The following is a 19787-nucleotide window of genomic DNA, read 5'->3' on the forward strand; positions in this document are numbered from 1 at the left end:
ACTGGGCCCTGTGCTGGGCCATGCAACAGGTAGACCTACCATGTGCGAGGTGGGAATTAGCTACCTCTGTGCAAGCCAGCTGCCCACAGCCCAGATGGGGCAAGCAAAAGGAGCAGCAGGAGCCTGCTCTTCGGCCCCCCCATTCTTCAGGGGGGAGGGCAGTCAGTGGTCCAGGGCCCTCTCAGTATGGGTCCAGAACAGTTGCCCATGTTTCCTATTGGCTAAGACTGCCCCTGGACTATATCCACACACAATCAAGGCTTTTTTGGGATCTCACAGTGGGAAAATAATCTTTTAAAGACAGCAGCTCTCATCCTACCATCTTGTACCCTAATATTTCAAAATAAAACTGACGGTGAAATTATACTGAATTTAGCATCTAACACATAGGAGACTTCCTGTATTCTTCTCGGCTGCCTCAGTTAACCTTGAAAATTAAGACTAGCAAACAAACAGCCATTCCAGTAGCATTTTGAACGTCAAAAAAGCTTATGTCTATAGACTTTCTAACACGGAACAGTGAATAATAGCATTGGTTTTGTAAAGCCATGGGGTCTGTCCACTGGCAAAACAAATCTGTTCTTTCTAGGTTTCGTTAGACGTCAAACTCCAGGAGCTAATAATCAAATGCAGATGGCGCGTCTCCATCTTTCTGCATAAATAAAATAAACTTTATAGTGCGAAGGACATTTAAACGGCTGGAAACATCCATCACCAGTCAAAGCCTAACCGAAATCAAAAACCAAAACAGACAGAAAAATTGCAAGTTATAAAAACGAAGAATTCCTGCGATTATTTATTTTTGTAACTGTTCATTCTCTTAAATATCACGGAGTGCCTCGAAGCAAGGCGGGGGGGGGAGCACAACATTTGGAGAATGTGCTGCCAGACTGCGAGAAGGCAGAAAGAGCAGATTTATACAAACGGAGAAAGGTGATTAAGAATAGTCAAAGATATCACTATGACAATGCATTTATACATTGGAGACTTTAAAAGCTTCCAAAGCTGCCAATTGAGCACCTGTGATCTTTAAGCAACCGTGAGCATTCATGACCATTCATAAGTTCTTCCTTAGCAAAATGTTCAAGCTTGTATAGAGGCTGATTTCAATGGAGAAAGGAGATTGGAGAATAGAAGAAAGAGGATGGCATCCAAAGAGAGCAAATTAGTACCATATCTAATGCTCTGACATTAATAAGCCTAGTTTTCTAGACAGTGGTTAAGAGTTTGGACCCCTAAGAAAGATGAATTCTGCAGCTATGTGGTTAACCACCCATAATCACATAATTTGATATTATCTTCCTTTCCCAAGACATCTGGCCATTAACCTCTCAAGAGCTCCAACAATCTGATCTCGCAAACTATGTAAAAGTGCCGAGTAGCTCTGAAAGATATCTTTTAAAAACGTCTCACTTCATTGAGCCGATTATTAAAGATGGAAATATCAAGGAATTTAAAAACTCTACTTTTCAGTTACTGGCAGCAACAATGGCAACGTCTGTTGATTTAATACTGAAACCTCTGCCATTCTAGCCTAATAATTTGTTCAACCAGTAACATCAGTTGCAATCCAACAGGAGACAGCAGGTACAGGAAAGCCCTAAATGAGTCAACTACATTTTGCTTGCTGGCTTTCTGTATAAAGAACTGTCCATCTCTTCAGCATCAGAGAAAAGACAGCTGCATAGAGGTCGAAATAATGTTCCCCCTCCATGTGCATATATCCCCCGTTTGGATAGTAGGAGTAATCCATCTCTTTAAGATCATGACTCAGATTCACATGTGAATATTTTTGCAAAATTATTTTTTAGGGATGCTTCCACATGGAAGTTTTTCTCTCCTTTGGATTCCAAACTCTCCATGTACATTTTTTGAGGTCAGCATCCACACAGCGCTGTGCTCTAATTGCTTTTTCCCAGTCCTCAATACGTGCTTTCTCAAACCTGCTTTGCTCTGATCTGTTTATAAAGAGCGTTGTCCAAGCACATTATCAAGCCATCTGAAAATAAAGGTGTGCATTTTATTGTCCTGCCTGTATCAATACCAGTTTCCTGCTGTCATTCCCTCATAGCTGTTATTGCCCCTGCTATGCCACCAGAGGGATTTTTGAAGACTTTACAAAAAATCAGGTGAGGAAATGTGGAAGATTCTGCTAGCTGTATATAGGGTTACCAGCTCCAGGTTGGGAAATTCCTGGAGATTGGGGTGTGTGTGTGGATCCTGGGCAGGGCGTGGTTTGAGTAGGAAAGGGACCTCAGTGGAGTACAGTCCACCTTCCAAAGCAGCCATTTTCTCCAGGCAAACTGATCTGTATGGCCTGGAGATCAGTTATAATTCCAGGAGCCACCTGGTGGCTGGCAACCCTAGCTGAATAACATCTTCCTTAGTCTGTTTCCCTTTTTTTGACAAGTATTTAAGATATTGGTTGACTCAGGACATGAGCTGAAGAGCTCTTGTCCTTTAGATCACAGCCTTGGGTGGGGAGGACAGAAAGAGGGAGGAAGGTCTACTTTGCTTTCTGAAACCCCCTCTTGTTTTCATGTTTGTTTTTTCTTGTATTTTTCTTGTATTGTATTTTTTTGTGGTATAAGATGCTTCGGGTCCTCATGCAGCGAAAAGCGGGATATAAAACAAACAAACAAATAAATGGACAGTAGTTATAGCAAGTACTATTTAAAAAAATCTTTAAAAGCCCTCTTGTAGTGCAGCAAAGGAAAATGGCGGCCACAATAGGCTGACGGAGGAAAGTGAGAGAAAAGGAAAGCAACTCAGAGAACGCTCCTCATGTGGAACCAACCTAAATATCTTTCTAGTTTCATTTTACAGAAAAGAGAAATTTGAGGAAAAATAATCATTTGCGACAATCTTGCAAAAACATTTTGTCCACGTTGTCAATTTAAACGTCCTGGGCCTATTTATTTTTTAACAGCCTGCTTAGGAACAGCTTTAATAGTTGAAGTTGTTCTAGAAATTAAGTGTGACTGTTGCCCTACTCGTTTCCCTCACAGTTACATCTACCATACAAATGGCTACAGACATATTAGTAAATGTCTTTGCAGCAACTTTATGTCAGAGGGAGAAGGGAGTGTCTCAAACATATGGCAGTGGGAGGCAAAGCTCTGATTTCAAGAGATGCTTGTTTTAAAAGAAGCCTGGGGGTGGTTAAAGACGTGGCATTCTCGGCAAAGGCAAGGTAACAGACACCGAGAAAACAGCATAGCAACCAGAGTTTGGAGGAGAGTGGTGTGGGGTATACCGTCGCTTTCTCTTTGTCCTACTAATGCCAGAATACCCCTTGAGCAATTTAAGTGAGAGAGCACTAGAGGCTTACAGTTTTAATCCACTAGGAAAGAATCACTTATATTTATTTGCTTCACTTATACCCGACCTTTCTCCCAATGTGAATCCATCATTCTCCTCTCTTCCATTTTATCCTTACAACAACCCAGAGAGGTAAGTTATTCTGAGAGTGTGCAACTGGCCCAAAATCACCCAGCAAGCTTCCATGGCAGAGCGGGGATTCCAAACTGGTTCTCCCAGATCCTAGTCCAACACTCTAACTACGAGCAGAACCACAAGTGACAAAAGGCACAGATTGGACACTTGTCAGCTTCCCTCAAGTTTTGATGGGAAATGTAGGCGTCCCGGTCTTGCAGCTTGGCTCTCCGACTGCTGTCCAATGGACTTTTCAACTGTCACTTGTCCAACATTCCGCCAAGCTGCCTACATTTCCCATCAAAACTTGAGGGAAGCTGACAAGTGTCCAATCTGTGCCTTTTGTCACTTGTGGTTCTGCTCTACTACACAACACTGGATCTCTTGTACCTTTAATAAGTGCCAAGACTATGGAACTTCCTTTCCAGAGATATTTTGTTTGTCCCCTTCTTCTTCTAGTGAAGCAGACTTTGTTTCGGTTGGCATTTCCTCAATGATCTCCCCTCCCTATCCTATGTTTTTAATTGGTGCCTCTTTTGTTTTTATATATATGTAAGTTTAGTTCTGGTTTTTAATTCATTTTATGATGTTTTTTAAAAAAATATTGCTCAGTTAGCTGCTTTGTTGGCCCCGATGGGGCTGAAAGGTGGTGGGGAATATAAATCTTTTAAATAAAATAAGTATTTCAGTCTAGCAGAGATGATCCATCACTTGGATACTAGTAGCCTGAGCAGCTCTCTGCTTAACCAGATACTTATTTTTATGACCATCTCCCCCCAAATACAGAGTGTGGGTCTTCAATGAGGCCTGTCAGAATGAAGAGATCATGAGGCAGCAGAGTGCTGAAGTTGCAGAATGGATAGTACCACTTGAGAACGACAAGTTTTCAAAATCCCCTATATTGATCATTCCCTGTAAATGGAAAATTAGCACAGCATGTGAAGAGTTACACTGGAATATTTCTCCTGGATAAACTAATTGTGTAGTTGCAGCAAATTTTTGCATGTGGGATTTGAAGTGGCACGCTCCATTCTACCTGCTCAGAATTCTGTTGCCTCGAGATGGTTTGTTGCATACAGGTCATTGTTTTTAATGGTCATGTTCCTCATACAGATGTAACTGTTGGGTCAAAATAAGGCATGTGGATTCCGGCTGTTCTGCACAATCATCACAGGCCTTTTCTAATTACGGCTTACTCAGGGCTTTTTTTCAGGGGGAACGTGGGGGAACGGAGTTCCAGAACCTCTTGAAAATGGTCACATGGCTGGTGGCCCCGCCCCCTGATCTCCAGACTGAGAGGAGTTGAGATTGCCCTCCGCGCTGGAGGGCAATCTAAACTCCCCTCTGTCTGGAGATCAGGGGGTGGGGCCACCAGCCATGTGACCATTTTCTCTGAGGGCGACCCACAAAGTTCCACCACCTCTTTTCCCAGAAAAAAAGCCCTGGGCTTACTAATTTCACCAGTTCTTGTGTAGTTGTGATTCTGCAGTTCAGATAAAAGTAACCTTTCCACTGAAACTGCCCGCGGAGCCCACTAGAACATTTGAAATCCAAGCAGAAAATTTACGCGGTTTCCTTTGGTGGCGGTGGGGATAGCCCGCTGTTCACCACCTCCTGTGCTAATTCTGTGAGATATGCTTTCCACTGCACAATCTGAAGAGTGCATAGATGCTTAACATAGCACAGAGTTCAGAACAAAAGAATTAGACTGAGACCGCCATTTAAAATGATGAGACTGCAAACAACCCTTGGGTGCTCAAGAAGACTACACATTTACAAAATACTGAGATCACATTAAGAAGTTACGGTGAAAAAGACAACATGAGTTGGGGAGGGAGAATCAACAGATTGCACAAGTGGCCTGATAAAAATATTTGAATGAGAAATGGAATAACAGTAGGCATGGGAGAAACTGTGCCATTCTATGACAAATATCACTCACTGTAGCCATAACTTCACACACTGTTAAGCACATTTAAGCCCAGTGAAATCACTGAATTGTAGCATGTGTCTATATAACATCAGCAATGATTACAAACATGTTGTATAAAACTGCACACAGACATGCATTTTTCCCCCACCGGGGATCTACACTCAAGACTTTTCTGGCCAGATGTACAAACTTGCAAAGTAAATCAACCTCAAGAGCAACTGGTAATTCCTGTCCCCTAGCACAAGGCAAATCTGCACAGTACTAATTAGTTTGGTTTAGTTCGGTTTAGTTTAGTTTATTCGGTGTTTAACCCGCCCTCCCCCCAAGTGGGCTCAGGACGGGGTACAACAGTCATAAAATCCAATTGCATAGCAAATTCTACAATAAAATTCAGCAATTAAAATTATATACAAAACCCTGATATAGTTGGCTACACATTCCTGCCCCCAGCATACAAAGAGGAGGTAGACAGACACACGAGCTGTACTCGAATACCGGAGACTGGTGGCTCAATGATGGTCCTGACGCTGGCCTCAACTGTAAGCCTGGTGGAACATCTCCGTCTTGCAGTGTTGACTTGCCTTTGAAATAAATTCACCTTCTTCCCCTTCTAGCTGTGCAGTAATGATTTGCTAGCCCTTGTGTCAATCAAGACGCAACCACCTCTACCTCCCATCTAAGTAGTGCTTCCATGTTTTTAAAAAACTGATAGTCTTTAATAAAAAGGAAGGCACCAAACAAATGCTTCATTGTTAAATATGCTGGAAGCCTGAACTAAAGGCCAATAAATAGCCTGCCCAGTGTATGAGGGAAAGAAGCAAAAATCTGTGCTAGAATCAATCGTGTATGGTGGAAGTTGAGGGGAAAAGGCTGGAGAAAGCAGGGAAAAAACCAGCCCCAGAAAAAACAGCACCCGTTCCTATAGGGTAGCATATATGTAAACGAGATAAATGTTTCCTCTGAAAGAGATATTGCTGCTGTTTGTTATGGTATTTTAACTGCTCAGAAACAAGACACACACACACACACAAAGAACTGCTCGGGCAAAACATGAAGAGTATATAAAACAAATTATTAACTCATGTACATGTGACCTGTCAAAATGGATGGTATTAGATGAAACTTACTAAGGCACAGCTGAGGCAAGTGGTAGACTCATTTCAGGCCCACAGTCAGAAGTTTTACATACCTAAATTTTTATAATCTACCATTCAAGAAGAGCTTCAGAAAAAAAAGAGTACAATAAAGTCTTGTGAATATTTTGTAAATAATATAAAATGCTACAAATACACGAAAGACAGTCCATGCATCCAAAACCCAATAAAAGTTGTAGGAGAAACAAAACACATAGTCCAGAATCTCTTAAGACAAATAAAGATCAAACATTTTAATTGACTAGAAAGATTTTAACTGCCAATTGGAACCAACTGAAGTTCTAGACCAACTATGGGCTTTCCTGACAGGTTTTTTTGTCAGTTCTGACCCCACCCATACTGCTTTGGTGTATCCCCTGATTTCTGCACACATTTGCCTTTAGTTTTTGTTTGATTTTTTTTTGTTCCCCCCCTCCTGTTTTTTTGTCCTTGGTTCCTTTGAGACCACTTTTACCCTGAAAATTTTCTGGAAGCTGATTTTGAGTCGATTTTTTCCTCATGTGTAATGTTTCTTTCAGTTTTGTTTGCCCCACCCACTCTTCAATGGTTGGACTTTTGTCATTGTTGAACCACTCCTCCTCGCTGCCTGGTTTTGTTTTCGATACTTTTTTTTAAAAAATCATTTATTTCATGATCTCTCAAGCGACCATTGTATTAATAGTTGCAGCAGGTTCACTGAATTCCTAGCTTTCATTTAAAAAAATAAGTCTCTAACCCCTTCCCTTGAGGAGATATGACTTTCCCCTTATATCTCCACAAGCGAAGGGGATTGAGGCTTTTTCTTTTTTGAAAAAAAGAAAGCTGGGAATTCAGAGAACCTGCTGCACCTATTATTACAACAGTAGGTGAATACATTGATATGATTTTTTTAAAGGAAAAAACTAAACACACTGGTGGCCCGAAGGAGGGGAGAGTGGCTACTTCTGGTGCCAGAAAAAAAATCAGGGTTTGAAATGCAAATAGCTGCTGCTGTTCTGGGGTCCATCTCAACAGAAGTTAGTTTGTCCCACCCAGCCTCTGCCTCCTGGATCTGGATTAGCCCAGGCAGCTTTCTTCAGTTTGGACCACAGGGGGAGGGGAGGGTTTAGGTATGGGTGGTGAAGCTGCACCCCTTTTTGGCTTCTCCATGCAAAGACTGGCAGTGTGCTCATTTTCCGCCTTAAAACAAAATCCAGCCCTTAAATTGATATAGCGATATAAACCTGTGCAAAAAATAAAAAGGTGTGTGTATGTTGTGACATCATCAACGATGCCACTGATGACGACAACACCCTCACTTGAAAATCCTGATTATTTAAAGTACATGAGGAGTGAGATAAACTGTGTCCACCACCGTAAAGATGCAAAAGGAGGGCAGACATTTGGAAGAATTGCACCCAAACTGACTGCAGTGCTTGTGGATCAACTGCTAAGAAAATCAGGAATAAGTCGAGCTTGCAGAAAAGCCCTACATCTCTGATAATGGGGAGTTCTATAAGCATGGGGCCACCACAAGAAAGACCTATTAATAGGCAAGAACAATCACACTTTAATGACAAAATCAAAAAGAGTCCAGTAGCACCTTTAAGACTAACCAACTTTATTGTAGCATAAGCTTTCGAGAATCACAGTTCTCTTCATCAGATGCATGTCAGATGAACTGTGATTCTCGAAAGCTTATGCTACAATAAAGTTGGTTAGTCTTAAAGGTGCTACTGGACTCTTTTTGATTTTGCTACCACAGACTAACACGGCTAACTCCTCTGCAACTTTAATGACAGTGGAACTTTCCACAGAGGATTGCTATTGAGCCTCAATAAGAGATACAGATGGGAGAAAATGCTCTGTCAGATACCTTGAATCCATGCCGTGTAGAAGTTTAACGGTTTCAGCACCTTAAATTTAGCCTAGAAATGTATTGGCAGCAAGATACCTGCAATAAATGGGTAAACAGCTGCTGAAGTGACAAAGCAAAAGCTTGCCCACTTTCACTTCATTAGATGTAGGAAAATGTAATTGTGTCTCCCTCTCATAGTCTGAGCTTGTTTCTTATCATGAAAACTAATAATAATTAGAACAGGTTGATCTCTCTCTCTCTGACACTCTCATCAACATAAAAACTGATGTCACTTTTCAAAACTTGTCACACTTCTCTCTAATAGTTAGGGTTGCCAACTTCCAGGTAGGGCCTGGAAGTTGGAACTGGAACTGGAACTGATCTCCAGATCACACAGCTCAGTTCCCTAGAGAAAATGGCTGCTTTGAAGGCTGAACTCTATGGCTAGGGTTGCCAGGTGTCCAGTTTTGGCCCATACAGTCTGGTGTACTGGGGAACTGTCTTGGAAAAAACCCCTCCCAAATACTGGACACCTGGCCTGGCCCTGGCCCCTCCCCCTCGGTTGCCTGGCCCAGCCACCCAGCCTCTTGCAGCTGCGTGGCATTGCTGCTGGGCAAAGAAAGCAGCCTGCCATCCCAGGTGCATGGGTGGCCTCCTGCACCTGTGTGGAGCCTCCAGGAGTGGCACTGGGAAGTGGGGGGGGCAGCATGATGATATCACTTTCCACAGTGATGTTATCATGTCACCTGGGTACGCACACACAGTGTGTGTGTGTCTGCAAAAGGTAACAACGCCCCTCAAGGCCCTGTATTAGGCTGGACCCCATCTCTGGCATTGTAACCCCACTGAAGTTCCTCCCTTCCTCTCCTCAAACACTACTTTTCCTAGGCTCCACCTCTGAATCTCTAGGAATTTCCCAACTCAGAGTTGGCAACATTGTCCTGCCCCTCCAACTGCGGAAGATATTCCAAATTCTGGTTGAGCTAGCTTTGTAGATTTAAGTACGTCCAAGCAATCAGGGCAATTCTATAGCTTATTCTTCTTCCATTCTGATTTGTAACCACTTTTGAACATTGTTAGCTACAATTGCATTAAACATCATTAGTATTATTCTTTGAACTAAATCCTGAAATAAGAACTGCTCTGCATTTCAGCCTTCTTACCATCTGCTACCTCTTTTCCTCCCTTTTCTTTTGCCCTTTTCCATCTCAGTGTATTTTAATGTCATTTCCATTACTACCCTTTTCATTTTTATCCACTAATACAGAACAACTTGCCTCAAGGGAATTTTGTAGAATTTATAGGGTTGGATTTCCAAACAGCTTCCCCATCTCTGTCTTGGTATATTCTAATAAACTTGTGTGTTTTTGTACCTTAGACTTCTACTGCAGCTACAAATTTTAATATAGATTCCATTAGTTATTTCTATGTAGATGCAGGTCAAGTTCTTAGAGGAGGAAATATTCAGGTTTGTGCTTGCAGTTCCTTTTGGGTTTTCAAAAGCCATCAGGCTTTTGAAAATATACATTATTGTTCAGAAAGTAGGATTCTGCTTCAAGGAATAAAGCCAAGAAAGAAAACAGAAACTGATTTTTGTGACTACCAACACACAAAACTTCCAACAGCAAGCGTACCTTCACAAAAACCACTGAAAGCAAATCTCTGAGTCTCAAAAGAAAAGGTTTTGTTTACTCTTCCTGTACAATACTTTTCTTACATGCAGAGTGGAAAATAGGAATTTTTCCAAGGTCCATGGCTGATTGGGGGCTGAAACCCTAAGTCACCGGTTCTCAGTATTGGTGAATTAAATAAAACAACAACAACTTTCGATTTATATACCACCCTTCAGGACAACTTAATGCACACAGAGTAGTTTACAAACTGTGTTATTATTATCCGCAGGACAATCACCGTATGAGGTGGGGGGGCGCCGGCTGAAAGACCTCTGAAAGAGCGGAGGAGTGGGGAATCAAACCCAGTTCTCAAGATTAGAGTCCTTCTGCCGCTCTTAACCACTACACCAAACTGGCTTATAGGTGAGCATTAATATAGTGCTGCAAAGTGGCAAAAATCAAATATGCTGAATGAATTGTGACATCTCAAATATATGTTGGTGGACTGGTCCTCAGGAAAAAAAACATTGGCAGTTGACTGCATTTCTGGGACTCTAACCTTCTTTGAGAATCAATTACCACTATGAAGGAAGAAGAAGCCTTAGAAATTGGACTCACCAAAGGAGAACAGGCAGAATTGGACAATTTGTGGGTAAGACAATGAAGGGAAACGAGCCTGATCACATGCTACAAAGTCCTTATTCCTGTTCCCCTCCTGTCAACAGACATCCTCTGCAAGTCCTGTGCTCAGAATGTAATTCCCAAGACTGCTCATGTCAGATTTGGACTGAGGGCTTAAATTCACCCATTTCTCACACTGTCTTCCCAACTTGAAAAGGCTCCAAGGAGCAGCTATGATTTGTCCTGTTGGCAGGGCTTTTTTTCTGGGAAAAGAGGTGGTGGAACTCAGTGGGTTGCCCCCGGAGAAAATGGTCACATGGCTGGTGGCCCCGCCCCCTGATCTCCAGACAGAGGGAAGTTTAGATTGCCCTCTGCGCCGCCAAGCGATGCGGAGGGCACTCTAAACTCCCCTCTGTCTGGAGATCAGGGGGCGGGGCCACCAGCCATGTGACCATTTTCAAGAGGTTCCGGAACTCCGTTCCACTGCATTCCAGCTGAAAAAAAGCCTGGCCTGTTGGGGAAACTTACGTGCAATGATGGATTAGTGCATATAAGACAGGATTCAAGGAAAAGGTCTGGACTTGCCTGAGAATATACCAGAAATACTTGAGAATGTAAAAGCAAGATTTGAGTCCAGCAGCTCCTTAAAGACCAACAAGATTTTCAGTCTTTAAGGTGCTCCTGGACTCGAATCTTGTTCTTTCACTGCAGACTAACATGGCTACCCACCTGAAACTGAGAATATAACAAAGCTTTAAATATGAATGCTATCAAAACAGACTTTAACTTCCACTGAGGGTGTCTAATGGTAAGACTCCTGGCTTAGTGACTGATTTTGTTATTTGTTTTGCCAGAGAAGTCTCGATTGTAAATGTACAGGTAATGCTGGATGCTGGAGAGGTAGAGAAAACACTTGCTTTTCTCTCTCCTCACTGCTGAGAGAGGAGGTAAAACACTGAGAAGGGGCTAGATCTCCCTAGCTTCTTTTACAGCTAAATTATAGCCATGTGTGGCCCCCATTTGGAACATGGACATATATGGGGAGGAGAGAGGTTTAAACCTTTCACTGGTGCAATTTCACAGATTTACAACTATGCCCTTGCATAGTTATAACTCTTTAAAGGGAAAAAGATACAGAATATAAGAGTGACCCATCTTTTTTTTCCCACTTAAAAGATTAACAGCGAATTGGATGAGTTAATTAGCAAAACTATACAGGGATGGAAGAACTAAACAATCTCTGTGCAGCGCATGGGAGAAAAGACTGAAGGAGACCCATAATCTCCATGATATCTAATTTGGATGGGAAAGTGCTCCTTTTTTAAGGTCCCATCCACACTGACACCATTTTCCTTGTATCATCCCTTGATGGAGACCACTTCCCCCATACCTCCAGAGGGCTTTTTAAACATATGCAATTAATAAATTGCTACGGTGCAGTAACATTACACCGATCGATTGCTCCAGTCTACTAACTCCTTTGAATTTCCAGCTTTCTTTTTTTTAAAAAAGTCTCTAGACGTTTTTGTACAGACATATTTCTGCAGCATAGCGGGCTAGACACTTTTAAAATCATTATACAGAAATTGCTATAACATTATTGTGCTGGTAGCAATCCAGCAATTGCTGATTTTTAAAATGCCTGAAAAGGCCTCTGGTGTGTGTGTGTGTGGGGGGGGGGGGAGATGGCAGTTTTGGGCAGCTAAGGCAAGAGAAGTGCAGGCAAAGTTGCTGTGCAGTTGCTCTGTTGCAACTGTGAACACATCTATAATCATAGTGGCAATAAGAGCTATGTGAAAAATGGTCACCATGTGGAAGCAGCCTGTACGAACCACAGGTTTTATCCAGAACAGCAATTTAACCATTCTTTCATGGTTACTCCAGTTATGCTACATGTGTGCATCTTAAAAAATAAAATAAAATACTCTCATGCTTTTCATGACTTACTGGAATTTTATTTTAAAAGTACACACCCTGTGATGGAAGTTATGTAGAAAGGCACTGAAAATGTCTGGAAAGTGTGATGTTATGCCTCTTGCCAATAAGATAACCATGGCTGCATGCAGTAGCAACCTCTCCACCTTAGGCCTCATTCAAAAGAAAGCCCTCTGGCATCCCAGCATCCTCACAGCCATAATGAGGTGCTCACTAGTTAACTATTTTTATATCAGAGGGTCAGTATGGAGTGGCTTTGTAGGAAAGATGCATCTTTTGTAAAGCTTAGAAATGTCATCTAAAAAAAAAAAGCTTACTATTCTTTTCTGCCCATGTTGGAGAAAAAGGGAAGCAAGACACCTATAGCAAAGTTATATCGCTTTATTACAAGTTATCAGGCAGGGTCTCTGTAAACTGCAGAGATCCACACATTGTAGGGTCCCGGCTAAGAATGGCCCGTGGCTACACTAGATTATGAATCTATGATACTTTTCTTCAGTCACCAGTTGTGATGCCTGTGTGTCTGTCTTATGCAATTGCCCCCAAGCCTCCAGCTCCCAAAGAAGAAGCCCTAACTGTCCAAAAGTACATGGCCAAACATCTCCCTCCCCTCAAATTCATGCAATAATACTCTTTTTTTTTTCCTGAGGGCAGCACCAGCCACGGGAGTGGGGATATTATCTGATTTATCTATTAGCTGTTGTTATGACCTTTTCTGCACTACTGCTACAACAGACCTTTTATATATGAGTAGAGGGGGACATGGTCTGCAAGATGGACCTAAATTTGACATGGTCCAACCCAGTTCGTGTTTCACGAACTGGGACTCATGTTTTTCATGAACTTTGGGGCAGTCTGTCGGTCCGTGGTCTGTGAGTCCAGACATCCTGGTGCCAATCTATCAATTCCCTAGGCGATGGAATGGATGTTTGCAGACCTTCTGCAGCCCTTGAAGCACACCAATCCTAGCCCTCAAAACCAGAGAACTCCCATTCTTCTCTATGTGAGCAAGGAGCAAGAATTAATTTCCTAGGCAAAGGAGGGGAGGGACTTTCTGCAGCCCTTGAAACACACCAAACCTAGCCCTCCAAACCTTGATAGGCAGCTCTGGCTGCCAACCAGAGAGCTCCCATTCTTCTCTATGCGAGCAAAGAGCAAAAATTAGTTCCCTAGGCAATGACTGGGAAGGTGTCTGTGTGGTGAGTGAGGGGGCTCTTCTCCCACTCTTTTCTGTTTGATTTTGCTTCATTGCAACTTTTTGGTGCTGCAAGCCAATGCAAGTCAATTGGCATTTGCGACGCCTAGTATCTACTGGAAGTTTCCTAGGGGGTGGCCGCTTTGGGGGTCTGTAACCCGGACCTCCAAAATGCAATCTTGGCCAAATTTGGAGGGTGGCTGGAGGAGAGCCTGCTGAAGCCTTGCTGTGAGTTTGGCATCTCTGAGTGTGAAGGGGGCGGTCCTAAGGCCCCCAGAATGATGGACCATGGACCGACAAATTGGTCTGTGAGCAGGGCAGGTCCGTGAAAAGTTCGTGGTTTGTGGTCCGTTAAATGCGACAGACCATGGGCTGATGGTCCATGGGGTTTTTCCGGTCCATGTCCACCCCTGATAATGAGATATGTACCATTCCAAATGCTCTCTATTGTCATATCTCAAAGATTTAAAAAAGCCTCAGATTTCTTATTCTACTCCTTCCACAAAGGACTCTACTTAGGACCATTATTCTTTGTTACTATTCTGGTTTTAAAAGTCTTGTATATTTTTTCAGTATTATATTTCCTATGGCTTGCACATTACACTGGAAAGCTATTACTTTTTTTTTACACTTTGGGCAGGAAGGTCAGAATAATATCTCCCTGTTGTCTGAAACATCATTTTAAAAAAAATATACAGCTACTATTATTACACACACACACACACAATATGACCTTTTGTGCTGTTGGCTTAAGTAAACATTAAGTAGCAGTAAAAACGCAGAAGCTAAATTGCATCCAAATTTATGATTTTTCCATTTTATGCAATCACTGGCCTCAGCCATCTATGCATAATAGTGGGAAGCAGTTAATGAAAAACCTGGCTATGCTGGAAATACACACAATTCATCACAGAGATAAGGATGATGAATATACACATACTTAAGATTTCTGGGCCTACTCAAATCCATCCTGACTTTATAAGATAGTCAAAAAAAAATCTTAAGCAGCAGTTTTTGCAGAGGCTGATGCAGGCATTAGCAATTCCCAGTGAATCTGCAGTCAGGAATGGTTCAGATGACACAACAATAACGAGAAGGATGCTCCTTACTTTACAAAGTAAACTCAACTGCAGTGTATATACTAGAGTTTACTCATGTCATGTCTACAGGAGCCTAGCGCTCAGCAGGTCAACTGGTGACTTTGGGGGTAACACATTCTGCTAGAGCTAAAGGAGAAACATGAATGAAGACTGCTTTGCTGGCTAAGGAATTCTCTTTGCACCCATTGGCCAGAATAGTATAACCCCTCCAGACCATACTTGGTCACTGTCCTAAGCGACTATCAGGCCGTCTGGAGCTAACTAGACAGCCTTCACTCTGCTTCCTCTTTATTGGATTCTCCGTCATACAGGGGCTGAGTTTGATCATGCAGATACGTCTCCCTCACATTGTGCACACATAACAATTAGATTTGCTGTCGAAAAGTATGGAATTGGAACAAATAAGGCTGCACGAAAAGTATGGAATTGTGAAAGAGAATTTTGATGCTTACAATGCAGCCTTCTGTATTTATATTCAAAAATAAGTCCTATTGAATTGAATGAGAGTTAACAGTGAGTTTGCATGGGGTTGTAATTTAGTACCTTCTTCTCTGGCTGGTGGTGCAAGGATTAATAGCCATAGGAGCTAAAACATGAGGGTTGAAAGATTGATATATACAGTCACCACTTAGGCATATGCTATTTTTAATCTGGCTGTATTTCCAGCGGGTTGTTAGTGTAACCAGTAGATACCCCTTATTTTGATGAAGTCCTTTCATACTAGTGTGTATGGGGACCAGCAGACCAAGCAAAATGACTCTTCTCAATTTATATGTGTCTCCTCAGTTTATTTACTATTTATTGGCCTCCAGGGTGATTTCTTGAAAGGGGGAAGCTGTGTCCCATGGTTCCATGGCATCATAGCAAGAACTACTATGTATGACACTGCAAGATTAATAGTTGGGATCGAGTCACATTACAATCACCTACTTTTAAGGCAACATAGCAGAAGGGAGCTATGCATATAAATCTTGGGCATAGCTACCACATCCTGCTCCGATGAAGTTATAATTTGACATCTTTATAGCAGCACAGCTGACTAAATACTGTATTTCTATAAAGGGAACTGCTACTCTGTTCTCTAGACTATGCCCATGGCAGCACAGGAGAATACGCTTCTAGAAAGAACTTTACTGGGAAAAGATTTTACTTTTTGTAGTCTTTTCATTTATACAACAAACTGTGAATTTACTATTTATTTATTTTCATAACTTATATCCTGCTTTTCAGCTCTATCAAGGCTACCAAAGCGACTAACAATTAAAATCAGAACATTATGAAGCGCATCATAAAACTATTTAAAACCAAAAGTAAAATACATAGTATAAACACATGACTTGTAATTACAGTTGCCTCTACACTGAAGCTACACCTGCAGATTTTAGCACAGAGCATTTTAAAAAGAAACAATTTAATAGCTTAGTAGCACTGCAGTCACCGTTCCCAATCTGTGCAACATCATTTTGCAAAAGGTCTCAAGCCGTGGTCAGAACAAAGTCATAAGAACGTAAGAAGAGCCCTGCTGGATCAGACCACTGGTCCATCTAGTCCAGCATCCTCTCTTACACACTGGCCAACTAGTTACTTGGAAGGGACAACAAAAGGGCATAGAGGCCTTCTCCTGACGTTGCCTCCTGGCACTGGTATTCAGACATTTTCTGCCTCTGAGTATGGCAATTCCCTGTAGTCACCATGGCTAGTAGGCTAGCCACCGATAGACCTATCCTCCGTGAATCTGTCAAATCCCCTTTTAAAGCTGTCTATGCCTGTGCCCATCACAACATCTTCTGGCAGTGAATCCTACGGGTGTGCAAAGTGAAACAAATGAGCTGGAAATACATATGGAAAATGATATTTCATTTAATTAAAGTGGTTTCTAGAATGGTGAACTGATTCTCTAAAACCAAATTATAACAACTTCATCCCACCAAGAAGTTCATGAATTTCATTTTGGTTTTTCCATCATAGTAGCAGCAGCAAGCAGGCAGGCATGACATAATCTTATTTTCCTTAATAGCATTTACCAACTGGATCCCAAAGGAAGAGAGACCGTATGTTATTAACTAACTCCATTGGTTGAAATGGGGAATGTGTGCAACGTGCACAAGTGCATTTTTTTGGTGCTACCCAGACAATGGCATTATCTCCATGCCAATCGGGTCCTTGCAACGGGAGATCCCGCCCCACCTATTGGCTTTGGAAACATTTGGAAGGGGGAATGTGCATCTTGGGACTCTACCTGGGCACTGTATCCTGCATCTGCCAAAACATTATTTGAAATCAAATCTTCCATATCAAGCTTAAGTCAAGCCCCCCCCCTCCGGAGCTATTCACCTACCATGCGGTTTCAAAAACAATTCTGCTTGCTCACAGCGAAAGGAAAACTTATGGAAAAAACATGGGTGTATTTAAGAGCGGGAGGGGAATTCAGACAACCATGCTGCCTGCCTGCCCATACTTGGGTGATGAATGTTGGCGGTGGATAATGTGGGAACATCTCATTTTGCAGTAGAATGCTGAGCTTCAAAAGGAAGGCTTTGCAAAGCACAAAGAAACAGGGTAGCAATGGGAGGATGGATGCAAAGATGATAATTTATTGGCACTATTACTACTTAGAAAAAACATGCGCCTTCTTCAGGGTCTGTTGCTGTGTAGTGTAACCAAGACTTTTTTTCAGCAGGAACGTGGTGGAACGGAGTTCCGGAACCTCTTGAAAATGTTCACATGGCCAGTGGCCCCGCCCCCTGATCTCCAGACAAAGGGGAGTTTAGATTGCCCTCCATGCCGCTGAGCAGCACGGAGGGCAATCTAAACTCCCCTCTGTCTGGAGATCAGGGGACGGGGCCACTGGCCATGTGAACATTTTCTCCGAGGGCAACCCACTGAGTTCCGCCACCTCTTTTCCCAGAAAAAAAGCCCTGAGTGTAACTGAGGAAAAACTCAGTGAATTGATGGTTTAGAAGGAGGGGGACTAAGAGTCAATGTGATTTTTAGGTAAGACTGAAAATAACTGCCCCAGAGCCCTGTTTCCTTACCCTTCTCCTGAAAAGAACAGTGTGTGTGTGCACTGCTGCTGTTGTGTGAGCTCTCAAACTTGGTGGGTCAATGATTTTGAGGGAGGACTGTATTTTGTGCGAATTTGGTGCTGTTAACTGCAAAAACAGCTGCCCCAAAGAGCCTGGAAGCCCTCATTGCAAAGAACGGGGCTGAAACTTGTGATAAAAAAAATCAAAAAGATTAACAACAACATTTAATTTATATACCGTCCTTCAGGACAACTTAATGCCCACTCAGATCCGTTTACAAAGTATGTTATTATCCCCACAACAAAGCACCCTGTGAGGTGGGTGGGGCTGAGAGAGCTCCAGAGAACTGTGACTAGCCCAAGGTCACCCAGCTGGCTTCAAGTAGAAGAGTGGGAAATCAAACCTGGCTCTCCAGATTAGAGTCCTGCACTCTTAACCACTACATCAAACTGGCCATGGCCCAGACAAAAATCAAAACAAAACCAAGTAACAGTGCATTGTTGGTTCAGAACCCCCAGATCCAGAACTGTAGTTTATAATCCAGATCCAGTAGCCCTCACTGCAAAGAACAGGACTGAAATTCATTATAAAGAGGAAAAAAAGGAATAGATTAGATCTGAAGCAGCAACACCCCATCCGGAAAAAAACAAAAATGGTACATAGTTTGTTTGGAAACTCTGGGTTTAAAACTGAATTGGATTTTTTTTCTAGCATACACCCCCTAGTGAATTCCACATATTAATCACTTGTGTGGAAAGAAGCATTTCCTTTTGTCTATCCTGAAATTACTGCCCATAAATTTCACTAGATGCCCCTGAGTTAGTAGTATTTTGGGCGAGGGAGAAACTGTTCTCTCTGTCCATCTTCTTTACCCCATGCATAATTTTATAAACCTCTATCATAGCACCCCCATACTCAACTCTTTTCTAAACTGAAAAGTCCCAGACTCTTCAGCCTTTCCCCTTAATTCTCTTCTGTACTTTTTCCAGCTCTGCAATGTCCTTTTTGAGATATGGTGACCAGAACTGCACAGAATATTCCAAATGAAGATGCACCATAGATGCACCATTATAATATTGGCTGTTTTATTTTCAATCCTTTCCCTAATAATCTCCAGTACAGAGTCTGCCTTTTTACTGCTCCAGCACACTGGGTTGACATTTTCACTGAGCTATCCACTATGGCCTCAAGGTCTCTTTCCCTCTCAGTCTTAGCAAGTTCAGACCCTATTAGAATATACTTGAAATTGGAAGTTTTTGTTCCAATGTGCATCATCTTACACTTGCCTACATGGAACTTCATTTGCCACATTATTGCCCACTCACTCAATTTGTGAAGATCCTCCTGGAGCTCTTCACAGCTGGCCTTGGTTTTCACCATCCTGAATAAATTTGTGTCATCTGAAAACTTGGTCACAACAGTGCTTATCTCCGGTTCCAAATCATTTACAAACAAATTAAATAACAACAGCCCCAACAGTGATCCTTGTGGGATCCCCTGCTTACTTCCCTCCATGGCAAGAACAGTCCTAATCTCTGCTTCCTGTTGTTTAACCAATTTTTGATCCATAAGGGGAACCATCCTCTTATCCCATGATTGCTAAGCTTAACGAGGAGTCCTTGATGAGGTACTTTATATAAAATTTGGCTCATATATTTTTGCTTTATAGATAGAACATCAACAATGAGTGTTTTAATATATTTTATTAAAAATAAGAGTGTTTTTAACAATAATATATTTTATTAAAAATAATAAAAATCTATGAAGAGTTTTGTGTGAGTACAGTTGTCATGTGAAGGGATCCATGGCCTACTTTATAAATTTACATCATACCACACAACATATGAGGTAGAAATGTTTTTGTCTTCTTCTGCGAAATTTAAAAAAAAACATTTTTAATACAGTATAAAAATGTTAATTCTTAATATAACATTTCCCTCCCCCTTTTTCTATTTGTAT

At 41.9% G+C, this 19787-nt stretch overlaps 1 protein-coding gene across 1 annotated transcript in view; it reads right to left on the reverse strand.

Annotated features, from left to right (window-relative positions):
* Positions 1-19787, reverse strand: part of KLHL29 (kelch like family member 29) — a 529196-nt gene that overhangs the window by 64202 nt on the left and 445207 nt on the right. The gene's annotated exons all lie outside the window — the stretch shown is intronic.

The sequence above is a fragment of the Eublepharis macularius genome, chromosome 1, assembly GCF_028583425.1.
Source record: "Eublepharis macularius isolate TG4126 chromosome 1, MPM_Emac_v1.0, whole genome shotgun sequence".
Taxonomy (NCBI): Eukaryota; Metazoa; Chordata; class Lepidosauria; order Squamata; family Eublepharidae; genus Eublepharis; species Eublepharis macularius.